A 24,163-nucleotide genomic window follows, 5' to 3' on the forward strand; every position below is an offset into this window, starting at 1 on the left:
AGAAAGAAAGAAAGAAAGGAAAAAAGAAAGAAATTTCAGCCTCATCAAGGAAACATCCCTCTACAGATATTTTTATCTCCTATTTTTATTTTTAAAAGTACTATGACAATGTGAAAAATCTAAAAAGTGAGTATTATATATCAAAAGATATATGCTGAAACCAATGCCCCCCAAAAAATACTTTTTAAGTTTATAAACAACGTATCCCTATGTAAGAGAAAGTGATTAGATGCATTCTCCATTTTATGAGTCCGAGGAAGAAATAAACTAATGAGAGATAAATACACATTTTTGATGCTTTGAAGAAAAGAAACCAGTAAGAGAATGGGTTGACTCTGAGGCACAGAAGCTGGGAGAGTCACAGTTGCTACTGCTGGCATGATATCTATCCCCTGAGACCTATTTCTAGTCCTTGGTTTTCTTCAAGGTCGAGGTTGTATGTGCCACTCACACCATGGTCCACAAGGAGTGATGACTATCTCTTCACGCCATGCCACATTTCTCCCTAGAGAAAGTGGGCCTGGATTTGTGAATGACTACCTCCTGGAGCCAAGCCCTGGGGACCAGAAAGCTAAGAAACTATTTCTGCCAACCCTTCCTATCTTTTTCCTTTTGTCCAGGTATTCAAAGCATAGCTTCCTATTCTTTAAGTTCTCAGGGTTAAGGAAATCGAAGGACCTAAGGAAATCAGAAAGAAGTTGTAAATTACTGTTTTGTCCACAAACAAAAATCACCCTGCAAATCTACCCAAGGCACAAAGATTTCGAAACCCCTGCCTGATGTCAGCAGAGGGTAAGGACTTAATCACATTCTCCAGCACTCTCCATCTTGTTTCTGTTCTCCAGACTATAGTTTTTTCTTCCTTGACCAACTTGTTGTCCCTGTCCCCAAAAGCTGCTCTGCTTTTATCAGCCCTCATCCTTGTCAATCTGCAAATCATAACCCTATATTACAGCCTTGCTTCCAAAATTTAACCCTGGTCTTCTATAAGCATTCAAAATCATTAAATTGAGTTCTAACGCACAACATCTTTGTGACTGTTAGAAATTTTTAACATCATCTTATAAGCCAACCCCTTGATGCTTCAAGATGAAGAAAACAAGTAACATGACTTGCCTAGATTCACAAGGATATAGGGAAATCTGTAAAGAACCTACCTCTTCTGTCGTGCTATGGGACATAGTATTCTTTTAAAAAATTCTCTGAAATAAGCACAAATATACACCAAATACTAATGCAATGTGGGAAGCATTAATGGCTGTCCCAGCTCGGGGTTTTAAGTGGCTTCACTGCAGCCCCCTAATAACACAGCCCACCCCTCCAAGTGACGGGGGCCACACCACCTTTTCTGGTCTCAGATGTGCTGGAGTGTTGTGAGAAGAGGAAGGATGTACACATGGAATTGGGCAGTCTTGGTACTGGGCAGGTACCTCTCCTGGTGGAAGGACTGCCCTAGATTTCTAAATGAAATCTGGAGATGTCCAGGTACAGAAGAGCTGACCCAGTCCTTGTGTGCAAATGTGGGCAGCGCGCCCTCTAGTGACCACTGTCCAAACTGCAGGACAAGACAGTTGGAACCGTGACCCTTCCATGATGGAAATCTTTCCATCAGGAATCTTACAAAACACTGGCCTCTGATCTCATGGACCCGGAAACACCAAACAGCAGTGTCTCTTGGGGCTGTGCTGCTGAGAAGCTGGACCCAAGGCCATCCTCCTACCAAGATCCACGGTCTCTCATGCCAATTTAGGGGATCTCTTAGGTTTAGGGAAAATTCTCCATTATGTTTATCTAAGACAGTTTTTCTATGCCTATTAATTCCTTTTTATTCCTTATTTCTTGACACAAACTAAAAGAGTATATGTGAAGTACCTAGAAAATAGCCAGACACAGAGAAAGCACTCAACAAGGGTCAGCTCACTGTACTCGTGTGAGTCTTTCATAATAGGCTTTAAAAGCACATTATTCTAAGATCCTGAGTCAAAGATGTTGAGGTATTATTAATAGTCAGAAGCTATTCACAGTCATTAGCTTTTGACTAATAATGGTATCTGGTATTAAGTGAACATTTACTATATGTATGCATTGTCCTAATTGCTTTATATAGTAACTCATGTAATTCCCACGTCGATAGAGGTTGGTACCACTTTCATTCCCCTTTTATAGATTAGGAAACTGTGACACACACAAGTTATGTAATTTTCCCAAGGCCACGCAGGTAGTAAACCCTGGAACTGGGACTGGAATCTATGGAGTCTCTCTAGAGCTCGCACTCTTAATTATTACACTAAATGAACTTTCCAAATTCCTCTTTACCTGAAGGCAGAAAGAATTTATACTTGAGACCCACTTAGGGAAACAAAGAATGGAAAGAACAATAAAATGGTTAAGCTCCATTTTAAACGGATATTCTTATTAATGCTGACACGTGACTTTCATGAGGGGACCCAAAGTATTACAGCATGTAGGATATACAGCTCCACCCTATCATAATTTTCACAATTCTAAATATAAATTCCTAGTTAGAATCAACATGAATCCAACAGTTGATTAACAATCATTTTTCTTGCGTTCTTAGAATTCATACAGTAGGGGCGCCTGCGTGGCTCAGTCATTAAGCATTTGCCTTCGGCTCAGGTCATGATCCCAGGATCCTGGGATCGAGCCCCGCATCGGGCTCCCTGCTCAGCAGGGAGTCTGCTTCTCCCTCTCCCACTCCCCCTGCTTGTGTTCCCTGTCTCGCTATGTCTCTCTGTCAAATAAATAAATAAAAATCTAAAAAAAAAAGAATTCATACAGTACTAGAGAGTTCATACTTTTACCATATTTTAAATACATATTATTGACAAAAATTTATTTCTACATAAAATAATAAATTACTATATGTGGTTCGGCCAAACCCTTTAACTTTTCTACTTTTCCTAAAAGGAAAGTTAGATGCAAAATCATTTTCCAATGCATATTTATCACAGAAAGTTTTATGCTTAAATGGATACAATCCAGTACCTAGAGTCATCACTTTGAGAAAAATATTGATCTTAACAGTAACTGCTTAGCATTAGAAACATTAATAAGGGTTTAAATGTATTCATTTAACTCTGTCATGATGTGATTAACCATAGCTTTAAAAAATAATCATATGTATTTTAATTCATAACACCTCATTCTCCTATTAGATTTATAGACATGGCCATAAACAAAAATGTCTACCAGTTTGGGGGCATCTGGATGGCGCAGGCGGTTAAGTGTCTAACCCTTGGTTTTGGCTCAGGTCATGATCTCAAGGTCATGAGACCAGGCCCCCCATCAGATTCCATGCTCAGTGCAGAGTCGGCTTAAGACTCTCTCTCCCTCTCCCTCTGCCGCTCTACCCCATGCTCTCTCTCACTCTCGCTCTCTTCCTCCAAGACGAATAAATAAATCTTTAAAAAAAAAAAATGTCTGCCACTTGGACAGGCATAGACTACCTCCTATGCACATTTCCTATGGGTAAGTTGTCAAAATAAGGTCTGTCCAGGGTTCAGAATCAAACACGTGTAGGTGCATCAAGGAGCAACACCACCTGGCATGAAGACCATGCATCTCGGTTCTCTCCCTTTTGCAGATGCCAGTGGGCACCGCTGTAATGTATATACATCCACTGACGTAATGTATCCTAACCTGTGTGTGCCCCCTTCTCCAGAATCTCTTCAGCCTCTATCTGCTCTATCATCACTAGCACTTCAACCTGCCATGTACATTTCACCTTCCTATCAGCAGGTGTGTAGCCCAACATGGTAGAACTCACAGGTCACAGCTGACTCGAGGTTACTTCTCCTGAATGGCCCCCAAACCCAAAAACCCTCCTCTCCCATCTGCTCTCTCTTTGCTCAGACACACAATTTCTACATGTATCACAGCAAAGGCCACCTAGCCTCCCTGATTCCAGTCTTACCCCAATGGACACATATAGAGTGATAGCCCTTTCTGTTGAAAAGATTATGGAACTAGCCCTTGCACAGTATTGAAAAAGAAAAACGAATTTTTGCGGTGCAGAAAATATACAAGGAAAAGTGCATCTCCACTTCCCACAGACCTCTCAGCCCACTTTCGAGAGCACGTTTTTTCTGTGTCCATTCCATCCACGTTTTCTTTCTCCTTGAGCATACCTGCAAACACATGTGTGAGTTCACCTTTCTGGCCTTAGCCGCTCCCACCATGGAGCGGAGGGCGGATCTGATGAGTGCCTGTCTAATAGCCAGGATGGCCATCCCTCAGAATGAACCTACAGAGCCACCTGTCATTATTCAACAATCTTACAGATTTCATCTCAGGCATGGGACATTTTCAACTGAATTGACAAGAACGGGCTTTTTCCACAGGAAGCAATTGCTCAGCTTTAATAAGAAAGCATGTGAATGAAGGGGAGAAGATAGGAGGGGGAGACGAACCATGAGAGACGATAGACTCTGAGAAACAAACTGAGGTTCTAGAGGGGAGCAGGGTGGGCGGATGGGTTAGCCTGGTGATGGGTATTAAAGAGGGCACGTTCTGCGTGGAGCACTGGGTGTTATGCACAAACAATGAATCATGGAACACTACATCAAAAACTAAGGATGTAATGTATGGTGATTAACATAACAATAAAAATTTTTTAAAAATTAAAAAAAAAAAGAAAGCATGTGAATCTGGGAGGCATTTCCCTAGAGAGGTGAGGTACATCGTAGTTAGGTACGCAGGCTCTGGAGCCAGAGCTGAGGTTTGAGTCCCGGCTATATCACATTTGTGCTGTGTGATCTTCAACAAGTCACTTAACCTCTCTGTGCCTTGGTTTCTTATTTGTAAAACAGGAATGATACCAATAATACCTATTTCATAGAGTTGATATGATGACTTAATGAGTTAATAGTTATACTGTGCTACTAAGAGTGCCTGGTACATACTAAGTATTATTAAAACGCCTATTAAATAAAATCTAAAATAGTTCATGACACTCATCATATAAACACATACCCTGACAGCCTTGCTTCCATTCTTCCTCCACATCCTATCTTTGTGAGGATTGGAACTACATGCCAAAATCACAACTTACCAAGTTAATCATTTCATTTTATGAGTAGAATTTCAGTTTAAATCTCCCATATTTGGATTTCAAATTAAGTGTATGATCAAGCATTAATGCTGTGATGATGGTTACCTTTAAATAGGAAAGATTCTTACAAAGAAATTTTCATTCCTTTTGAGGCAGTGAGAAATTATTTATTACGTATTAAATTTTTGCTCTGCAAAGCAATAGCAGATTGATGAGCTGTTGGGGCCTGAATTATTCTCCAAGCTGAAAGATGCCTTTTGGTTTTATTTGTCACCTGGTCCAGAACTAAAGTAGACACAGGAGAGCCTAGCTTCTCACGATCCCCTGCCCCACCCAGCCCAGTCCAGCCCACACCAGCTTGCACTGGGTGAAGGCGGAGCCTCTCCCTGCCCGGCTGGTGAAACCAAAGGTTCCCTACCCAGGTTGTCTTCATCCATCCTGCGTTGTCCATCAAAGTCCCTTATCTAAACTGATGTAAGAGTTTGAATCAAATATTAAAGCCCACGTCTCATCCTGAAAAATCCTTTTGTAATGGATGTTCCTCTCAGGAACATAGTTCCACACCACTGACCTCACTGGGCTCCTGGTCTTTCTCTTCTTCCTCACCCCCTCCTCCATCTGACCATCTTGAGTGGTCCCATATAAGGAGAAATTGCCGGGACCCCCCCCACCCCTTTAAATAAATTACTATTTCAATTAAAGCATTAAATGCTGGCTTTAAAAACTGAGGGATGGATACTTTCTGACTGGTGATTAAGTACTTTTACAGAGGGATGATACTCATTTTCATTTATCCAGCATTAAACGGGACTCTGGGGATACGGGAATGGGGTCTGCGTTCTTCTAGGAGGGACAGACCAAACACGTGATCAGACCATAAACACAGGTTCACAGTTATGATTAAATTAAATGATGGAATCAAATGAAAGTCTAGCAAAAAGCCAGAAGAGAACCTACTTTAGAGCAGGGGTTTGCAACTTTGGCCATCACATGAGAATCTCCCAGGAGCTCTAAAAACTCCCAATCGCGCCTCAGATCAACTAAAGAATGTCTGGGAGTAGGATCAGGCACCAGTTTTTAAAGTTCCCCAAATGACTCTAAAGCACAGCTGAGATTGAGAGTCAATTGCTTTACTCTTGCAGAAAAGAAAAAAAGAAAAAAAGCTACAAACACCTAAAAGCAATTTGGTTCCTTTTTGATTAAATTTAAATTATTGTTATTCCTGGTTGTATGACCTTAAGCAAGCAATTTAACCTCTCTCCACGTCAGTTTCCTCATTTGTAAAATGGGCATAATATCATCTTTCTGTGCCCACTGCATGAAATAAGATTACGCACGTTAAGTGCTAACCACAGTAACTGACACCTAGAAGCTGTCGCATAAATGTCAGCTACCCATTGTGTCATTGTTGCTGTCGTCTTTATGGTTCCTGCTACCTGCTCTGTTGCAGAGGCCTGGAATCCCCTCCGGGCCTCAAGCCGTCCACCACACAAACTCGGAACCAGCCCTCTGGGAGGATTTTCTTGGGCCTTCAACAACCTGCAAAGATTTACCTTCAGATTTCTCCCTGTTGCTTATACCTCCCCTGCCCTGTGCTCTCTGTTCTACACGCTTCCCTCTCGCCTTGAAGAAAAACAATTGTCAACCTCTGTCCAAAAGAGACAGGAGAGTACAAGGGTCCCCTGGAGCCATGAGACACTGTGAGGATAGCCCTCCCCTGCCTATATCCCTTCCAGATCTTCTGCCAGCCACCTTTCCCAGCTCGTTCGGGATCCTCTTCCCTGATTAATGCCCCGTCACCAGTGAACCTATCTCTTTGCTCATCAGTTGAGCAAGCGTCTACTTTTCTTTCCTAACCTCCGATGTGACCTCAGGAAACGAAAACATGTACTTTTTTTTCCAAGCATGCAATTTGGATACGTATGCACACGTACATATATAATAATGGCATGCACTATTTCCTCACGACTTCCAAATTACTCATCTTCAAAATGAAGATAATGTCTACAGTTACCATCAGACCTTTATTCAGAACACATGGCCACTCGTGGTAGAGGTAGAATACCACCACACCCCAAAATCCATCTTTGTGACAGAATTATGATGGCGTGCTTATCTTTGGTGACAGCAGATCCAAGAAAAGGATGTCCCTCAGACTGATAGAGGCAGGCACACCCTGAAGCCCCCTGCAGCGTACTTGTGCATAGCTGCTTCTGTGGGCTAGAATCATCATATGTCTGAAGACTCTCAGGCATGTGCTCAGAATCCGCGCCAGCATTACTCAGAATGAATTACAGCCAGTGGCCACCTATGTGATAGATTATTAATATTCATTTTCATTTCAAATCACTTCTTTTGGTTTCACATGTAAGGGCTGAGATCCACTGTGGTTAGCAGAGTGGAGGAAGCAAATAACCAGTATGTCAAATTGATGTACTATCGTAGTAAGCACACAGTCCCCACCACCACTGTGGGAGCCCAACCTTGGATGCCTCACAGACAATTAGGAGGCATCTACTACTAAATCATGAGAGGCTAAAGCATACCGTTGCTTTCAAATTTGTAAAGATGACCCAAAAAATACAACAGAACCACAATGGTGGATGTCAACCTCCCTATCCACAAGAAAGCCCTGACCACTTGCAAACAGATGGTAGTCATATGGGCCCCCGGATTTCAGAAAATGCAAAGGCATGGAAATTTTTCTTCCCTTCTTCCTCTTATTGCTTATCTTTCTATAACCCAGGACCACTCCCCTCCTGAGATTAAGAATAGGCTGAGGGCTCTCTGATCTAGCAATTTGACTCCAAAGGTATGACCTCTCAATAAATTGCCTGATTCAGATTGGGTTGGAAACATCAAAGGAACTGGTAACCACTACCTTTACTCTAGTTCGCAGATACAACAAGATGGACCAAAGCAAAGCAAAACAAACAAATGAAAGCCAAATACAGGGACAGCATAAGGACATTCTTCAGACCTCAAAATACTGTCAATTGCAGCTGAAAATTAAAATTTGGCTCTTCGGTCACCTGGGTGGCTCCGTTGGTTAAGCGTCAGACTCTAGATTCGGGCTCAGGTCATGGTCTCAGGGTTCTGGGATCAAGCCCCACAATGGGCTCCATGCTCAGCAGGGAGTCTGCTTGAGATTCTCTCTCCCTCCCCCCTGTCCCTCCCACCACTCTCTCTCTCTCTCAAATAAATAAATAAATATTAAAAAAATAAAATAAAATAAAATTTGGCTCTTGCATAAGCCATTTAAGTATTTGTCCCAAATCAAAAACAAAGTATGGCATTCAATACTCTACCAATTTTTATTTCTCTTCTTTAAATGATCATAAAATTAAGGATCTATCCTGAAAACCAACATGATAAATATAACAGCTGCAGGACAGCCACCGACTGGTTGGTGAATGTACCAGTGAGGGAAAATGCAACATACTTGAGACACACATTTCAGGATGTTCTTTAACCTCATTGATTTCTGGTTTTTGGAGGATGCACTCTGGCAAAGAATAGTTGCCTCTGGGCACATATTACACAGTGAAATAGAAAGAGACAGTACCTGTCAAAAGAATTTATAATCCTCAGGAAGAAGATAAACATCCCACATTCACACCTTATTAGTATGCGTAAGTGTACCATCTAATTGTGTAAAAAGGATTTAATATTCTGGGTACTGTTGTTCCACTGAGTTAAGCATCAGTGAGCACATATAGGGGAACTCAGTTATTCAAGGAAAATTTTCCATCACTTTCCACTAAAATCTATTGTTTATAAATTATCAGCAGGAAATGCACTACCTGCCAGGGACTGAGTAAATATTCTGGCTCATCTTGACCTCAGGTGTCAGAGTATGCCCAAGGACAAGCAATAATCCTTGAGAAACGTGCTGATCGCCGGCTCACATTGCTTAAAAATGGAATGCCCTCAAGGAAATATCCCAGGTCCAAGCACGTGGTGCTTCAGAATCCCCTAGGCATGTGCTTCTCTCCCTTTGGTTTCAGAGAGAATGTGTGGTACAGAGTTCTGACATATTCTTTTTTTTTTTTCAAGATTTTATTTATTTATTTAGTTGTCAGAGAGAGAGAGCACAACCAGGGGGAGGGGCAGAAGCAGAGGGAGAAGCAGACTCCCCGTTGAGCAAGGAGCCCAATGTGGGATTTGATCCCAGGACCCTGAGATCATGACCTGAGCCAGCTTAACCAACTGAGCCACCCCGGCACCCCTTGACATATTCTTTATGAATCCAGTGTATGACACCATTAAAATATCTCAGATACACAAGCAAATTAGAGGAGTGGCCCAGAGTTGGAGTAGCTCGTGGAGATAGCCGGGAATACATTTCAGTACACAACCCCAGGGTCACTCTACCCAAGGAACTGGGGGTGCTGCTCCCAGATCATAGGGGAAATGCTGCTGGAGGGACTGAACAGTGGAAATCCCAGCCCCCGCAAGTTCCATTTTACCTGTCCTATAGAGAGCTTTCAGATAAGATTTCATGAAAGTCTGAGAACACTAGCCTCAGTTACTTTGAAAGAACGCAAATTGCCTTAAAAAACGGTGTTGCCTCTACTTGTGGTCTTCCCTACTGGTACAGGAAAAGTAAAGGAAAAAGGCAGAGGCATACACTGTGCATAGAAACAGGTCACACACCAGGGGTAAAGGCTGAGCGCTTTAAACATGCATAATTGCAACTAATCATCCTAACAGCCCTCTGCTGCGGGTGTCACTATCCCAATTTGCCAAAGCTCAGGGAAAACGGACATCCAGAGAGGTGCAGGGGCACCCTGGGGAAAAGCAAGCTAGGAAGTGCAAGTGCTTAAGCAGGAAGCCTAACTCCAAGGTCTGTGCCCTGGCGAGGACATGTTGCCTTCCAAGACGCAGGACTCATGAGAGCAAGGAGCTCTCTCAGAGCACGGCGCAATGGCCATGTGCTGAAATTAAAATGCGATCATTTGGGGTGAAATTCTACACCGTCTTGCTCCAGATTCAACTGTAAATAGCAGCAGAAGCCAAAGATTTGACAACTTCCTACCCATGAACTTCTTTTTCAATAGATCGTTGAATAGGCCGTTCACCGCGACTGTTTTATCTGAGCATGAGAACCCTCTCGTTCAGGAGAATAACGCAGAATTTCAGATGAATCCGCAGGTAGCCCCCGTGCAGCCACACAAGGCTGTCATTTTCTCCTTCCCGTGGCTGGGCCTTCCCTCCTCCCTGCAAACCTTCAATTCTAAGACCCTGCTTCACTGTGGAGGGGCAGGTGCAAGCCCAGAGAGCCACAGGGTCTGTGTCTTTTTCTATTTTAAGTGAGGGCTCCAGGATAACATAGTAGAATTCCACACGCTGAATTTTTCATGCAGTATTTTTGTGAAATCACTGTTTCCATATTTTGAGTCTGAAGGGACCCTGAGTCTGCTCTCTTCCATCTTCCCACCCCCCTTGCACCCCACAATCACGAAGATATCCTCAGGTGCCAGCAAAAGAGGGCAAGGTACAACTACCACGTGGGTCCACCTTCAAAAGGTCCCTTCTGAATATAAAGATTCTGCAGCTGTGCCAAGTTTTAAGGCCTTCCGCCTACTTCTTGCTGCCATCTCTTGTCCTCCTCGTTCAATGCCATCCAGTGGGGCCAAGTCCCCCACCGCATGAACGAGAAGCAAAGAGGCACAAGAAAGAACAAAACGAAAATACACAGGGACAAAAGGAGAAGAGACGAGAAGCGTGCTGTTTAAGGTTGTAAGAGGGCCCCCCTTGTGCGCCGCATGTAACGTGGAAAGAGAAAGTTCAGCAGCGGTGAGTATTTGGGACGCAGGTAGTATCAGGGTGCTATCAAATTTGGGTGAGTAAATGCATCCAACAGACACACACAAACAAGGCAAGAACCATTGACGGGAATTAAAATTTGTAGAACACCTACCCTGGGCCGAGTCTAGATATCCTTATCAGATCTGTCTAAACCACTCAGTACACGGTTATAAAACTAAGAAATGTTTTTCTCTCGCACCCAAGGATCTCAATATCCTGAGAGTCTAACGAGACTGCTGCCTGACCCATTGACTCTTCTGCCTTCTAAGGAGCCAGACAGTGGGTTGAACTCACCCAAATGAGGTCTGAAAGGACAAGTGGATTCTGATTATCGCTGTCACTCCTTTCTCTGATTTCCATAAATAACGGAGGTGAGTCTACAGAACCATTTTTAAAATAAATTGGCATACTTAACTATACAACTGGCAAAGACGGTTACCTCCTGGTCACTCTGACTAGCGAAACGGATCTATTGTGGGGAATGAAGAGTCTCCGGGTACCACGGTAACATTCTTAAATGGTCACAGACGTGGCTACGAAGGCACATCCAGCAATAAGGGCCATCCTCAGCTAAAAGGTTAATTCTTTTAGCAGCTGAAAAGTCTGTGCTCTCGGGCATATCTCAAGGCCGAGAACTTATTACATAAGGCGCAATCTCATTGGGCATGCCGAGTAAATAACCTTGCTAAGAATGTAGTGTAGGGCACCTGGGTAGCTCAGTTGGTTAAGCGACTGCCTTCAGCTCAGGTCATGATCCTGGAGTCCCGGGATCGAGTCCCGCATCGGGCTCCCTGCTTGGCAGAGAGTCCGCTTCTCCCTCTGACCCGCCCCCCTCTCATGTGCTCTCTCTCTCATTCTCTCTCTCTCAAATAAATAAATAAATAAAAATCTTTAAAAAAAAAAAAGAATGTAGTGTAAAGAACTGCTGTTCAGATGGGGTCGAAGCGGGTGAACAAGGTAAGGGGAGGAAGTAGTCAAGTATAAGGCCACTATGGGATGTAATTTATGGTGCTTTAATCATTTGGGCATGTCCAGTGTTAAAGGAGCTGTTTGCTTGGCACAGGGTGGGGGCTAACAGAAACACCCAACGAGGAGACCTCAATGGAAGGATGCCAAAAATCCACCCCAGCGAACTTGGGGGATGATGGCAAAGGGGTTCTGCCGGGTCACAGAGGCCAGGCCTGAGGCAGCTAAGAAAGGGCTTAATTATCTAGCCATTCTCATTTGAATTGGAGGTAGCCAGCAGGAGGAGTGTGCTGGACCTCCAATTAGGTTAGTTAGAAGGTTATTCTGTCTAAGATCAGAAATAGAGGTGAGGCAGAGCCTGCTGGGGGCAAAACATCAAAGGCCCTCTTGGCCATCAGGGGGTTCCCCTTCCTACTGTGGACCAGGCCATTCCCATGACCTGACACTTCAGTAGGGTTTTAATTTCTGGCACCATGGAAATTCTGACCTTCTGTCTCAGAGAAGAATGTCATAACCCCTGATGCCCAGGGAACTTTAAACAGTACAATTTTAAACATATTTTACTGCAAATTGAGTTTTACTGCCAAATGCTATTTTATAACAATCCTCTTCTTAAGAAAGCCTCACTCTAACGAAAGTATGTTTCTCTCATGGCCGCAGTCATCACAGTTCACAGAAGGAATGTCAGGGGCAGAATCATTCAGCAAGACATTTCAGGCTGGAAATATTCATCCTGGCTCCTCCTTTAGTTATGTTCCCAGAGAAACCCTCCTCCATTCTCTGAAAATGTCCTTAATCCTTGACAGAAAAGCCTGTATAAGTTTATTAGCCTACATTATGCCCTAAGTCACTAAATCACAATAGAGAAATTGGGGTAGGACAGAGTTTAAGAGAATTTTAGCCACTCATCTATTTTTTTTCTTTTTTCAGAGAAGGAGGGGGAGTGCAAGCAGGGGCAGGGGGAGGGGCCCAGAGGGAGTCCTTTTTTTTTTTTTTAAAGAATTTTATTTATGTATTTGAGAGAGAGAGAGAAGCAGACTCCCCGCTGAGCAGGGAGCCCGATGTGGGACCCGATCTCAGGACCCTGGGATCATGACCTGAGCCAAAGGCAGACACTTAACCGACTGAGCCACCCAGGCGCCCCTACCACTCAACTATGTATAGGGTCTTGTTTTTACTGCCCTATTAAGTGCAGACACACATCCAGTGGGCTAAATACTCCAAACCTGAAATACATAAACTCTCCCTGAAATACACGAACCCTACCTAAAATATGTAGACGCCATATCTGAACTATCTAAACAATCCTAGCCAAAAGTAATCCCAGAAACTTATATCCTCAGTTGCCTTTTGGTTGAAAAGTATTTCCGTACTCACCTATGAGATTTCCTAAGATAGTTCAGTCTCCTACTTCTGGCCATAAATAAGTGAGAAAAATTAACAGTCCGTTTGATATTATATGTCTTTGTAGTAACTTTGAGAATTTATTCTGTAAACATTTGGATTTAATTAGTGAAGATTTATTTCTGCAGTAGAATTTAATAATTACAAGAATATGATGTATTTCATTAAGGCTATGCTTAATCTTAATAAAAATATTAATCATTTAAAATTAATAATTGATCATTATTGGTAATGCTTTCAATTTTTCATATCTTAGAGGTAGCCAGTGTCATGAATCTTGCTATTGTAGTAGTATAATATATTCTGTTTTAAAATATACTCTAACTAAAATACATACATATACATTCCTTTCTTTACTATGAGGTGTTTTTTTTTTTTTAAGTTTAGAATACATTTTGAGTTCAGTGTTGGGATGGAGGAAAGAAAAATCTACGTTGCTTCAGTGAAACTCACTGGTGGAAAAGGTATGAATAAGAATAAACTCCAGTAATTTTACCCCCTCATTAAAACCCATCATTTCAGTATTTCTTGAGTTTGGGAGTGGCATGGGGGAGAGGAGTGGCTCTATCCTCCACATCACAGTAGCTTCCTTTCCAAATGGAACACAAACAGGTATAAAATGCAGCCTGACCCGGGACAATCACTCAGGATAATACATGCCATTTGGTGGATTAAAAATTTATAAGATATTTTTCCATCTCTGCTTGGAATACAAATGAATATATTCTCGTCTCATGTAAAGTGATTTCTCACTCAGAGCTGAAGAGATGTGTAACACCGTAAATTCTATGGGTTTTTGCTTTTCTAATTATATTACCCAGGAAATAAGCTAACCAACTGGAGGACTTGGCAAGAGAGTCACAGTCCACATACCAACCACATATAAATAAGCTCTCTTTACATAAAAATCCCAGTAGGCTGGAATGGTATGGCTTCACCACCACACACGCGCGCGCGCGCACACACACACACACACACACACACACCTGCACCATGTCAATATAACATTTTTCATTAAAGACTTCATTCCACATCACACAATGTGCCTGTGTGTGTGTGTGTGTGTGTGTACATAAACTTTCACAGTATATAAAATATAATAGCTATCTCATGTTTCCAAATGTCAAATTCATGCCCCCCCCCCCCTTTGGCCCCAGGCGAGGACTAACAAAAACACCCAATCAAGAGGCCTCCATGAAAGGATGTTAAAAATCCACACCAGCAAACTAAGGGTTTTCAGCCAGTGCGATGGCAGCACCTTGATGGAAATCCAGTGGGGCAGTGGGTGGGGGAAGCTGGTGCATGCCCACACGAACACATCAAAAGTCTGGAGCCTGTCTTTTGCCCCGTAAGTTACCTAGAGAGGAAACATTTTGTTATGGGTAGTCATGTAACTTTGTTTAAATACATCAACAGAGAAAATTAATTTTCCCCCTTAAGGCAAGGGTTGAAGGTAATCTACAAATACGTGTTATCTTTTGCAAGATGGTATTAATTTGGTTTGATCTCTGATAGTGCTGATTACCAACACTCCTTCTAATGAGGACGTGTTTTTGTTTTCTTGCCTTTGTCCTATATTTCTGCAGCTCCTATGATGGAATGCAACATCATAATTTCTGTGATTAGAAACAATTCTGTATAGGAGCGGATTCAGAGAGGACTAAAATTGTCATAATACCTGAGCAATTCTGTGCTCAAAGATTTTTGTTAAGAATAAACTACTATTTTTGAATGAAATAAAAGTGTTATTCGTGCTACCCCAAAAAAGAAAGAAAGCTTTTTAAAGGCATTAGTAAAAGGATATGGGCAGAGAGCAGAAAGAAGAGATGTTTAAGACCAAATAAAAATTGAATTCCTATAATCATGTAGCAAGAAAGAAACGTAAGCCCCAGGCTCTCAGAAATCCAAGAAAAAGGCTGAGAGTTTCAAGGTGAAATCCCAATTGAGAAGATAATTCAGCAAGCCATTGTAACCATCTGCGGTGATGAATGCAAAAATGCCCAGCAAAAGGCAACTATCAGAAGTCAGAATATTTCCTTACAATTAGTCTTATGCACACGCACAGACTGTGAATTTACTAGCTATGTGGCTGAATCCTATACCACTTCTCCCTAGTCCTTGGATCAAGTCCTTGGAAACAAGAAAGACATGGGGGGGGCGGGGAAGGGTGTTCTATCTCCATGATTTCCAATAAATTCTGATAAAACTGCATCTAAAATAAACAAGATGACTTTATACCTAAACATTCCACTTTTTTCAAAAATCACCTTTAGACAGCTAGAATTTGGGAGAGAACTATAGAAGCTGATTTGGAGCTTACTGTGATACAGCATTTTAATTTGAAATGGAGACTAACTCGAGAATCAGCTGAAAAACTATAGAATTAATTTTTCAAAGGCTCAGTAAAAGTAGTTACAAGGTTCATTTTTAAAGGTCACTCCTTGCAAACTAACATAAACCAGTTAGAAAGTGTATTGGAATAATAATAACTCACATTTACAACATCAATAAAAACATGATACCTAACAATAATCCAAAGAACAAATGTGTATCATTTCTATGAAAAAAAAACAAAAAACAACACATAGATTGCTCGAGAAATGTATACACAAAAGATAAAAATGAAAAGAGATTCTATTTTCTTGGGAAAAAAAGACTTAGTCTTGTAAAGATGTCACTTTTTTCAAAATCACTTTACAAATTTTGTGTGATATAAATCAAAGACTCAGAGGGATTTAATTTTCTTGAAACTTGGCAAAAATGTTTAAATTGTCCAGAAGAACAGGCAAAAGAAAGAAGAAAGAAGAAAGAAAGAAAGAAAGAAAGAAAGAAAGAAAGAGAAAATGGTAAAGAATAGAAAAGAAATTAGCAGATCTGAAAACATATTTTAAAATGTCATTGAATTTGCAAACAGCATTTAGAAAAAAATTAAGTGTATAGAAACAAACCCTAGGGGTGCCTGGGTGACTCAATCGGTTAAGCGTCTGACTTCAGGTCATGATCTCAGAGTCCTGGGATCGAGCCCCACATTGGGCTCCCTGCTTAGCGGGGAGCCTGTTTCTCCCTCTCCCTCTGTGCATGCTCTCTCTCTCTCTCGCTCATTCTCACGCTCTCTCAAATAAATAAAATCTTAAAAAAAAAAGAACAAACCCTAATGTATGGAGCTGCTGTCTGACAGAAATGCAATAGGAGCCACATAGAGAATTGAAATTTCTCTAATACTTTCATTTTAAAAAGTAAGGAAAAAGTGAAGTTAATTTGAATAATGTCAATTATATTATTCATATGTCAATATATTATATATCATATTATATATATTTTATTGCACCCAAAATATTATCACTCTTACATGCCATAAATATCAAAACATTATCAAGGTGTTTTACATTCTGTTGTTAACTGCTGTTGTTCTAAGGACTTGAAGTCCAGTAGGCATTTTACACTTACAGCCCAGCTCAGCATGGCCTAGCCATATTTCAGGTGCTTGCGAGTCACATATAACCATAGGCTGCAGTGTTAGGGCAGGTACAGAGCAAATGTGATTAAAAAAAAAAAACAGGGGTGCCAGGGTGGTTCAGTTGGTTAAGCATTCAACTCTTGATTTTTGGCTCAGGTCATGATCTTGGGGTTTGGGAATGGAGCTCCGCATCAGGCTCCATGCTGAATGTGGAGCCTCTTAAGATGCTCTCTCTCCCTTTCCCTCTGCCCCTCCCTCAACCCTCTCTCTCTCTCCCTCTCTAAAAACAAACAAACAAAACATGAATTCATTAAGTGATATTAAAACAGTTTCTCTTTTGATATGCCCATATATACCTGTGTGTGTGTGTATAGATATATACATGTGTGTGTATATATATCAACCAATGAACAGTATAAGCTCCAAGGATATAAAAGAGTTAAGTGGTTAAAAGAGTCAAAATTCACCAACTTTGGAATAATATAAGTGACTCTGCCAAAGGAAGAGAGAGGAAAATTGTCCAATCTTTAAAGCAACATAAGTAGTCTCAAAACAAATGGTCAGTAGATTTGGTTATGGGAAATTTCAAAACTTTTTCTTTCCCGAACTCAAAAGATAACTGGTAAAAACAAATATTTGCTGTAAATATGACCAATAAGGTTTTATTAAATTTGAGGAGCTCATGTAAATCAAGGTGTAAACCGGTAAAAACTTCAACAGATGAATGGACAAGGACAGGAACAGAGAATTTAGACAAGAAAATAATCAAATAGAGAACAAACAAAAGGGAGGAGGAGCCCACCTCACTAGTAATCCCAGAAATGCAAATTTAAACAAGAAGATGGTTTGATGCTCTCTCCTTCCTCAAACACCCAACGTTTGTGTCTTCCAACTTTTCCCATCTTTGATACAACCTTTGAGGGTGTAGCTATGATTAGCAAATGCTATGACATTGTATCTTTCACCATTTGAAAGAATTCTGTATATAAATCAAGTAGAAAATGACCAAAAATCATTGTAATGCCTGAATTATTTAGTGCTCAAAGAATGTGAGAGAGAGAAAGAAAGAGGCGGAAAGAATCATGGCATTCCAGAGTGGATAGGACCTCAGACATCTAAAAAACAGTGAAGCAATGGGAATGAAGCTGTACATTAAGCCAAGTTACTTTTGTTTTCCAAACTCTCACAACCTCAGGCATCACAGGTGATCTCAACTGTCAGCTGCTCCAATACATACAACAACAAAAAAATAATGAAAAGAATGACAATCAAAGAAAGATAAACTTTAACACCCATCTTTGCAGCAGTGAAGGAAAGCATTGGTTAAGAGGTTAAGACTCAGCCTGCCCAAACCATAATGAATGTAGCGAATGCTAATATAGTGCTTACTATGTGCCGGGTGCTGTTCTAATCAAATCTTCACAATGACCCAATGATGTAGGTATTATTGATACACTCATCTTACAAACAAATGGGGCATCTTAGGTACAAAGAGCTAAATAACTTTTTTAGAAACACATTGTTAGTAAGAGTATGCATTAATTACAATCCTGCCCGTAGGAGACATAACCACATTCTAAAAAGCAGGCTAAATTCCTGCTAATTAAATATTTAATGAATGCTTATTATGTTAGCATATTGGTTTTAAAGAGGTCCAATTTATGACACAACTGAGTTTCCTTTTATATGCTAAAGTAACACTTATGATACTGTGGAATTCCTCACATATACTAAGGTATTAAGTGCATTAAAATGACTTTATAAAGGGGTACCTGGGTTGTGCAGTTGGTTACGTGTCTGAGTCTTGATTTCGGCTCAAGTTATCATCTCAGGGTCATGAGATGGAGCCCTGTGTCAGGCTCTCTACTCAGTTGGAGTCTGCTTAAGACTCTCCCTCCATCTCCCTCTGCCCCTCACCCCTACTCTCTCTCTCTAAAATAAATAAAATATTTTTTAGAAATGACTTTACAAGATTTAGAATAGCTTTATTACATACATGTTTGTAGAGTTGTATGGTTGTCCTATCTTTCCTTCCAGGGTTCTGGTGGCTTATATCAATGGACCATCTTGGATCAGAAATACGGGCTCCCATCAGTGGTATCACTGGAAGAATCAATGTTATTTTCCTATCCCCCTTAGCTCCAGAAAGGGGAATAGGGAACATAACACCATTATGGAAGTGACTATGACATGGAGAATGTCCCACAAAACAAAGGGGGAGATGAAAAGCTGGTTCTTTCCAGCCCCTTTGGATTTAGAGATGTGGGGAAAAGAGACAAGAGTCATAGCTAGTTAAAATCCTGACTCTACCACCTACTGGTAATATGACCTTGAGCAATATCTCAGCTCAGGCTGCTGTAAGAAAAATACCCTAGGCTGGGTGCCTTAAACAACAAACGTTTATTTCTCACAGTTCTAGAGGCCGGAAGTCTGACATCAGGGGCCAGCACAGTTCTTGGTGAGGGCTCTCTTCCTGGTTTACATAGGGCGGTCCCCTCGCTGTATTCTCACATGGGGGAGAGAGGAAACTCTGGACTCCTCTTCTTCTTATCATGGGGGCTCCACTCTCATGACCTCCCTACATCTAATCACCTCCCAAAGACCCCACCTCCAAATACCATCACAATGGGAATTAGGGCTTTGACCTATGAATTTTGAGGAAGCACACACATTCAGTCCACAGAAGTGGTTTATTTAACCCTTCTCTGCCTGAACTTCTCCATCTATAAAATAGAGGTAAATAATAGCACCTGTTGCTCAGGGTTGACAAGGATTAAATCCTGCCTGTAAAACACTTGGGATGATTCCTTTTATGTAAGAAATGTATTTTCATCATTCTTGCTCATGTTCTTTTTCATTACCCACAGGGCTAGGACCGAGGTTCAGCCCTTCTTCACCTCACATCTGGAAAAATCACAATAAACCCAGAGCTACTTCCAAAGTCCAACTTCCACCCTACGCTTCTTCAATCCAATGCATATTGCTGTAACTAAAACAGAGATGGGACCATGTCACTCAATAATTCCCCAGCACAGCAAGATAAAGAAGAAACCCTCCAATTCAGCATGCAATGCCCTCTGTGACCCAGCCCTTGCCACCATCAGAGCCTCCATGCCTTCATACGATGCTGAACCCCTACAGAAGTACTCACAGGTCACTGAAAACACTATCATATTACTTGGTTCTGCCTGAGAAATTTTCACCTCCCAACCCACCCTTATCTTCACATACCAGGAAAGCTCCTAATCATCTCTCAAAACTCACTTCAAACGCTGTTTCTTCATAAGGAATTTCCTGTTTCTTATCTAATCTGGAAATAGAAATAACCACTTTTGTGCCCTATCATACTCCATACCCAGTACTTACCTTAAACTTAGCAAACTTGGTCTCCTATTATGCTGGGCCCAGTACTCTGCAGGGTCCTACCTTGTACTTCCTCTGACTGTGACCTTCCCCTGGGGTCAAGGAATCTAGGAGAAGTGAAGAAGGATTCAAGCACCCAATATCTGTGTCTGCCCCTCCTTCTAGACCAAAAACTGGATCCAAGAAGTGGCCTTGAGCCCTCTTCCAAGGTTTGCAAAGGCCTTTTCCCTGGCCTGACTCCCAAGCACAGACCTTGCCACCAGCATATTCACCCCTGGATCACAGGGGTCACCAAGGGGCAAATATTGGCAGGAGAGTATGAATGGAGCTTGGACATGGAATTTGAATTGTTCACACGCATGCATACAAGATTCTACATGGTATAGGATAAAACGTGAGATGGGAAAAAAACTAGATTGGAGGAGCCATTTGTTCTCTTGTCTGAAAATGTTGGGAGCATACCTATGTAATTTCTGTCACAGAATATACAAAGATTTAGTGTTAACCATCTAACTTTATAAATATTTCTGTAATCTACAAGTACTAATGTAGTCCTCTCTCATTTACTCTCTACTCAAAAAAAAACAAAGAATAGTTGATTCTCCTTATTTGTAGTAGTTATGCTCCATAAAGCTGCCATGAACACTGAATTAGCAAATACTGAACCATTGCTCCTATGGGAAATACAGGGTTAGGTTCCTGTGAGCCCCTGGTCACAATACTTTCATCAGTCAATCAGTGCATTACCTTGTGTGTGTTCCTCTCTAAAGACACCTTATTTAATATATACTGGTGATTCATTAATATCAAACCCACAGTGAACAACACTATAATTCATCCTTGATGAAGTTTATCCAACACACGCATTTTCTCTGTAAGCACATTTTAGCCTTCTTATGCTAAGGAACACAGATAGTACTTCAGTGCTACACTTGGGAGCCATTTAAACAGTGAAATCACCAACAAAAAGCACAAAAATGTCAAAAACATGGCACTAAATAGATCATAAAAAGGACATTCATTTGCAGCATGAGAGCTGATACAAAAGGGCAGAACTTGGCCTTATTCTACTTTAGTAGGGAATATGCAGATTAGGCAATTCACATTTTTGATCACTCTGCAATGTTTACAAATGACTGCAAAAGTGCTTTATCAGTTTGGCGGGGTGTGGTACAAATGCATTTTAGCAAGTAAGTAAATTCACAAATACAGACTCTGCAAATAATGAGGATTGACTGTAGGTAGAATTTCGGGATCTCCCTCCTGAGGATTCACCCCAGTGTGGTCCAAGATCCCTAGGGATTTTTGGAGTCTGGAAGGGGAAGTCAGTCCTGTTTCAATACCCCAAAAGAAGAGGGTGGTTCATTGGCTCAGACATTCTACGTGGATTTACTGAGTGCCTCTTATGAATCAGACCCCGTGCAAAGTCCTGGGGACTAAGAGTCACCAGTTTGTTCTCAGGGAAGGCTTAGATGAGCCAAGGAGACCACTTCAAGAGTAACACTAGTAAATATGTAATGATGTCACCAACACTGGGAGTAGCCTGCACAAAAACCTCTTCTCTCTTCTTCCTTGGTAGCAGAGTCTTCGTTCTATTTAGGTATTTTGCCTCCATGTGACTCAGGGAGGGGATCCTATGGTGAGCCCAAGTGTAAGTCTACAATGGTTTATGTCAACAGGTATGACCCCATTCCTCTTGCAGTGATTACCATGTATACACCTACAGCTTCAGGAGATAGGCACATAAGACTGTCAGGGTCACATCTATGAAACCGTGTCCTGCTCTTACACAGAGACATGTAGCAAGAGCTAGACACTCTTCTTGCACTGTGGAGGTCCCATGGCAGGCATCTGGGAGCCATCAGGAAAGCTAAATGACATACTGAAGAAGGTAGGCTAGGGCTGACACCATCGCTGAGGTGAATGAAGTAATCTTCAAGGCTCCCCACCCTGGCACGCGCACACATACTCGTTATAGAAGATAATAAATTGGCCTCATCGTTTATGCCAAGAGCAGCTGCTCTACCTAACTCGAAGTGACACCATCCACATCTGAGTCTACTGTGTGAACTTACGGTCCTGGAGCTGTGCCACATAAACCCCTATATAAATCACTCGAGAAGGGAGCGCAGAGTGGGGATCAGAGTAGTCTTCTCTGAGGAAGCAAAGGTTCAACAAACATCCAGGGATAAGAAGGTATCAAGATGAGAGAGAGCATGGTAGACCATATCCAGTCTTACTGAACCTTGATTAAGCCCAGAAACATACAACTGGTGGAATCAGGAATTCCTCTTATGAGGAATTCTCATGTTTGTTGCCCTCTCCTACACCTAGCCTTAAAGAGGCAGTGGGCCTTATTCTGTCATTCAACTCCCTGGCCCTGGGTTTCCCTCCTGCACAAGAGAAAGAGACAATTTATACTGTCATGTAATGTTGATCTACATTTCCTGGATCAACAATAAATAAAGTGAAAAATAACCTAGGTTATTTATCCACATTTTGCCAATCCTCAAATCTGGTATTCCCTCACAGTATGTTCTAGTCCCACGCAGGAAAGACCTTCCAGGCAGAGCGCATGACACAAGCAAAGAATCTGTGGCTGAAGAAATCCTAATGCCTTTAAGGACCTGAAAGAGGGAGGGGGATGAGATGAGGAATGAGATGAAGCTAGAGAGGAGGATACACAGCTAAACATACAAGCTCTGAGAAGGATAGGGTGGCCTAGCCTCTGCCAGGAGAAGGAACACCTCTACTAATACAAAAAAGGATCAGGTGAGCTGGGAAGTGGATTTGGAAGCTAAGAAGGTGCTCACATAATGCTCCTACTAATTGATCTGGGATGCCCTGTGCTGACGGTTGGGGGGCAGGGCTCCAAGTCTTTCCAAAGACCATCCATGGAATTGCATAGGAGCATGAATCCACTCCCTGGAAGTTAACCTCAGCCAAGAATGTCCCAGCCTTGGTTTCCCAAGGCTTTGAGAACCCTGTACCCACCATAGCCCGGGCATTGGCTAAATTGGGAATGCTGTGTCAGAGATGACTGACAGAGCTCGGCGTCTGCCCTCACACACCTGGTCTCAACTCCCTTTCCTCCTAGGAGGTTCTCATCACCTATAGTAAAAACAGTTTTTCTCTTCATCCCCTGACACGCAAAATGTTTCCGTACATCTTCTTTCCTAGATAATCAAGCCACACACCATACCGTTTGTGGTCATGCAGGAGGAGCATCCCCGTGGATTTCTCTCCCCCGCCCCCATAGACTTCTGATTACATTGCTTATGCTGGAAAACAGGGCTTTCCATTCACCTACTAAAGGGTATCAACCCTACTTGCTTCCTTTGTACACAGGAAATTAAATTGGGGCAGGGAGAGTTGGGGCTATGCCCACCTTCAGGAAAAGGGAGCTACTTTCAGTGTCTGAAAAATGATTTACTCTTCCAAGAGTGACAAGAATGACATCAGCAGCAGGACATCCATCTATAGCTATCTTTTGCTTTCTCCCTCAAGGCAGGAGCTAAGTCTTTGTTTTTCCATCTCCAGGTCTAGCACCATGTCTGCCACATGGCAGGTCCAAACTCTAGTTCCGCTCAACAGATAGCACCTGTACATGTATGTGAGTCCTCACTGACACACTAGAAAGACCCTGGAGTCCTTTTCCAGGATGGTCTACAATAGAATACAATTTCTGAGCAAGATCTTCAAATGACCCAGTAAATATCTAGCCTTTCTTCTCACCTGCTAAATTTCAGTATCAGATGTGAGCATCGTACAACCATATTCCAGCATTCTTCTTTGCTGCTGAAAGGTAAGGAAATGTCCTCTTTTTCAATGGTATTAAACTGCCTCCCAATCTCTCTAGGAAATTGTGCATGTTTATTTTAAGTGAGTGTGGAAGCCCAGCCGCCTGTCATGGGGCCAGACACAGCTATGGGGTCTCCCCTATGTTTCAGCATCAAAGACCTGATGGTAAACATTATTTCCCCAACATACCACACAGCCCACTTGCTATGTGCAGGAGAGCAACACCCGCCCCCCCAGTGGCAGCTTGGCATATTGCCATGCTTGCCCCTAAAACACCCATTGACTCCAAG

The 24,163-nt window shown here is 41.9% G+C and overlaps 1 long non-coding RNA gene across 2 annotated transcripts in view; it reads left to right on the forward strand.

Moving 5' to 3' along the window:
- LOC112815082 (uncharacterized) overlaps nucleotides 1–20,615 on the forward strand; it is a 25,268-nt gene extending 4,653 nt beyond the window's left edge. The window contains exons 2-4 of one of the 2 annotated variants that reach the window (XR_003205921.2): nucleotides 11,087–11,253; nucleotides 13,635–13,716; nucleotides 19,577–20,615. This is a non-coding gene — a long non-coding RNA (uncharacterized lncRNA). The remainder of the gene's footprint in view (nucleotides 1–11,086; nucleotides 11,254–13,634; nucleotides 13,717–19,576) is intronic. The other variant, XR_003205920.2, reaches the window with a different exon arrangement.
- The last annotated feature ends 3,548 nt before the right edge of the window (nucleotides 20,616–24,163 follow it).

This window comes from Callorhinus ursinus, unplaced genomic scaffold (genome assembly GCF_003265705.2).
Source record: "Callorhinus ursinus isolate GAN/ISIS: 27379988/994484 unplaced genomic scaffold, GSC_fseal_2.0 scaffold30, whole genome shotgun sequence".
Lineage (NCBI taxonomy): Eukaryota > Metazoa > Chordata > Mammalia > Carnivora > Otariidae > Callorhinus > Callorhinus ursinus.